Below are 4,625 nucleotides of genomic sequence, written 5' to 3'. Positions count from 1 at the left end.
AAGGCTATCTAAACTTGTGAGCAGTAACCTTCGATGAGCAACCTGCCCTGCTAAAGCGTTGAACAGCTGATATGGTGGCCCACCTCCAATCGGCGATATGTTATAATGGTCGCCAACCCTTAAGTTTATAATAGATTTAGAGTTTTATGATTACATATATAAAATTATTTAGCAGATTCCAAGGAGACTGGTTATCCGCGAGTCCTCTGCACTTCTGGTGTATTTGAATAATATGCTAACATGTTATACCGCAATAAAATTTGTTGTTCTGCTTCAAGATACAAAGACCCCCAGATAACTAATCTATAAAAAGCCTTGTAAATAATAACTCATACCTCTAGGCTGTGCATAGGAGAGGTTGCTGTGTCCTGAAGTAAAAGATCATCATTCTCATATTTTTTGAGCGTTCTCATTTCATTCTTCCTTGGAGCCACGTCCGCCAACGAGCAAGATGCAATGCATTCCGAATCCCCATCTTTATTGAGATGAACATCAGGTTTTCTTGTAGCAACTGACCAATATGAACCAGTCGTCCGCCGCCCTTTCCCATACTCAATATCTTGCACAGGCAGAGGAAGCTTCTGGGGACCAGACGAAGCATCGGAAAGCAGCGAAGACTCCTCCTCCCTTCCAGTAATTCTTGATGCACGACAGTGATAAATTCGATATCTTTTTGCATCCTCTGTAAACATCGAACTTTTCTTTTGCTTCTCCTCAATATCGTCATCGCTGGTTCTATACATATCGCTCCAATTATCTACATACTGATCCAAATACATTGTCCACCCGGACTCGGACATCTCAGTTTCCATGGTCTCTGCGTCTTCACTTTGCAAATATTGTCACTGAGCAGCAGAAGCAGGTCTCAGTTTTTCAATTGTAGGAGAGATTAACGGTCCCTGCAAATTGCTGTCCATGTTATTACTCGACATACAGGCAAACAATTGGTTCTCAATATTTCCCAACTCAGAACCTAACATAATGTTAGAGTTCATATGAACAAGTCATGTGCCCAAATTGTAGCAGAGCACCTAACACGAGATTGGAATTCGTATGAACAGGTCATGTGCCAAACATGTAGTCTGCTGCTTTGCCACCAGTGACATTATTTAACATTAAAAAAATCCAGTTTTAACGGTCTATCTCTTAAAAATAGTTCCGAGTTTAACCACCTATACCTCAGTTTCCTTGAGGTCTTGCGTTGGATCCATTTGTTTTTTATGGATAATTCAGTGATCTAAGTTTTTGCTAGCTTTCAATTCCATTAAACTCCTCTGTATCAGGGAGACATAAAATAAGTACACTTCACGAGTTAGTACGGGATATACCGTCCACGCACAGCTGTTAATTTTCCTTTTCCCGTCGTCCTTATTCACTCAAAGATTTCATTATTTATTCGTTGATATTTATTCAGGATGTGTTCTTTTAAACATTAAAATAATTATTTCCTTAAACGTTGAAACTGTTTGTACTACCTTTTTCCAGGTTATTTATTTGTTTTTATTAATATTGTGTAAACTTTACGGATCATTCCTCATTAATTTCATTATTCCTTTATTTATAAATATATAATTCATATCATTTATCATTAAATATATTATTTTTTATTGAGAAAATAGGTCATAATTTAATTATCAAATTGTCAAATCAGTAATGGGACAGTCAAATTATTCACAAATATATGCTAATTCATTTTTGTTATTCAAAAAAAATCATGTCACTTAGAATTACCCATAAATAGTCGATAAGAGAATAAGCTAATACTCTATAAATAAACAACTTTCACCACTACTATATAACCCTTACTCATAAATTATTACCCTATTTCCTTATATCCAAAAAATACAAATTCTCAAACAACAATAATTTTAATACATACGGGAGTCCTTCATTTATATATATTCATGATTTGTTAAACAAACTTAATACATACTTGAGCCCTTCGGTCATATATATTCATGATTTGTTTTCCGTTAAACATTGAAAACATTGTCTACTTAAACATTATAAATGTCAATATTATATTTGTCTACATTATCTATTTAGATTTTATTAATTTAATTTTAAACATTCTTTCCTTTCTACTTTCCAAGAGCACGAATTCTTCATCAGCTAAATCAAATTGATAAGTTGTGATTAAATCAGGTCTTTTTTGGGTAAAATTTTTAGAATTTTAAATTAATTATGGAAAACTATTAGGTAAAAGGTAAGTATTTTATTTTTATGAAATATTTTTTTATTAAGTAAATAATATTTTATTTAACAATTATAAAATATATTAGAATATTTTTTTTATAGTATTAATATATTAAAAGTTAAAAATTAGTTAAAAATAATTATGTTTTTCAGTTTTTAATTGAATTGATTAATTAAAAATAAAATTATAAAATTACTTCGAATATGAGTTATGGGTTTTTTTTGATTATATAGTATTATTAAAATTATTATAACAAATCCAATTTAAAAATTAAGAATTTAACTAATAAAATCAGGTAAATAATTAAAAATTTTGTTACGTATCTAATAAATATATTGTTTTTTAATAATAAATAACTTCCATTTAAAATAAAAATATAATTTAATTAATTTTTATGAGATTTTTTGATGATGATGATGATGATGATCGTTAACGTCCGCTGAGACCAAATAATGATCTATCGGACCTAAAAAGACAAATTATTTATTTTGATTTAAGATTTTATTCCTATGCTCAAAAAGCTTGGAGAGAAGCCTCCCGAGCTCACTATAATTTTGGCATTGTAAAAGGCTAGGAAGGTCAGTATTGTAACAAAGGTTGTGAAATTGAGATCTAATGTGGTTGTATGCAGGGCACTCTAAGAGGAAGTGGTTTTCATCCTCGATGCTCCTATTCTCACAAATATCGCAGATCCTTTCCATCCATGGCGTTTTAGGAACTACCCAGCGGCCAGTTTCACTATGGAGCTCATGAGAATTCGTTCTAATCTTTGCTATATTAATTTTCTTTTTTGAGCTAGTTAGAATAGAGAGATACTTTTGATCTTCAAGGGTGGGGTTGATGACCTTCTTATAATAACTTAATTTTCTTTTAGACGCTAAATCTTTCTCACACCACAATTTTTCTTTGAACTTAGAAGTAACAATATCTTTAATGTTATTTATGTTTTGCAAAGCATCATTCTCATTGATCTCCCAATAGTTTAACCAGGCCCTTGTGTCCTTATGCCATCCTCGGTTAAGCCTTAGGTGATTTTAGCTAGAATTTAAAGCTAGCTTAGGAAGTCTATGATTGTCTATTGTATTGAGCTTGTTCTTGTACATCAGAAACCTGAGCATAGCTAGGCTCTCAATAGAAGAAAGACCTGCTTCTATAAGGAGAATAGGATAGGGTGTATTACTTTTAATTTTCAGGTTATAAGTTATAAAACGCTTCTGGATTTGCTCAATCTTCCTCCATGATTCTCTGGAGATGCTGCAGCCCCAAACTTCACAGCCATATAAGATAACAGGAGTGACTAAAGTTTCAAAGAGGAACTTCTTTTTATCCCACATTACGAGGTTTGCCGTTTTACAATTATTTTCAAGACCAAAATAAGCTTTCCATCCCCCATTGATCCTTTTCTCAATGCTATGGTTCCAGTTGAGCTTGTGATGGATATCAATCCCTAGGTACTTGTAAGAATACACTTCCTCCAAGTTATTATTGTCATACGTAAAATTAGCGCAAGTGTCCTTCTTAGATTTGATAATCATAACTTTTGTTTTGTCTGTGTTAACAGTCATACCCATGGTAGAGCAGAAATCCTTAAGAAGCTTGAGTTGCTTATCAAGATCAGAAGGGCACCTTGCCAGAAGAACAATATCGTCAGCATAGAGAAGAAGGATAATGACTATCCCAGCTAAGATTGTGCCACCACATCCTGCTTCTTAAGGATGTGGTAATTTTATTATGTGTTTTAATAAATTTAAAACACATAATAAAATTAATGTTTAGATATTTATTAAATTACCTGCGTTTTAATTTATATGACTAACTTAATATTCGATCTTTTATGTATAAATATTTATAAAAGGTTATTTACTTAATTATATTGATATTTTTAATAATAAATAAATAAAATATTATTAATATGAAACAGATTCCTTTCACGTATATTAATGGGTGGCAAAGCGTTTTATTGGAACACACTTTATAGAAAAGTTACGGGTTTAGACATGAATTTACAAATGAGCTGAAATAACCCTGATAGGAATATAAAACCAACGTAGCTACTCATTATCCTAATCACCCTCTCACGAGAATAATAATAAACAAATATATATTATATAATAATACATTTTCAGTGAAATTAAATGTTTCATATAATAAAATATTATTTCACTCAAATTATATTTCAACCTAATATTTATGCACATAAATTATTAAAAAATAATAATCATCTCAAACATTGCTGGATGGTATTTCACTCTCTTATATATATATAATTTATAAAGATTAATAGTTTTTTAATATTAATAATTTTTTAATGATGATGATGATGGTGGTTAATGTCCACTAAGACCAAATTTTGGTTTATCAGACCTACAAAACGAATTATTTAGTTTGATTTAAGATTGTATTCTTATGCTCAAAAAGCTTGGAGAGA

At 31.1% G+C, this 4,625-nt stretch overlaps 1 pseudogene; it reads right to left on the bottom strand.

The window, feature by feature from the left end:
• Positions 1-329: 329 nt before the first annotated feature.
• Positions 330-998, bottom strand: LOC149216173 (uncharacterized; annotated as a pseudogene).
• Between the last annotated feature and the right edge of the window lie 3,627 nt (positions 999-4,625).

This window comes from Pinus tabuliformis, chromosome 1_1 (genome assembly GCF_031772625.1).
Source record: "Pinus tabuliformis cultivar Carrire ecotype Pingquan chromosome 1_1, CPIR1, whole genome shotgun sequence".
Classification (NCBI taxonomy): domain Eukaryota; kingdom Viridiplantae; phylum Streptophyta; class Pinopsida; order Pinales; family Pinaceae; genus Pinus; species Pinus tabuliformis.
The sequence above is the reverse complement of the archived record's forward strand: the minus strand, read 5'-3'. Positions and strand labels throughout refer to the sequence as shown.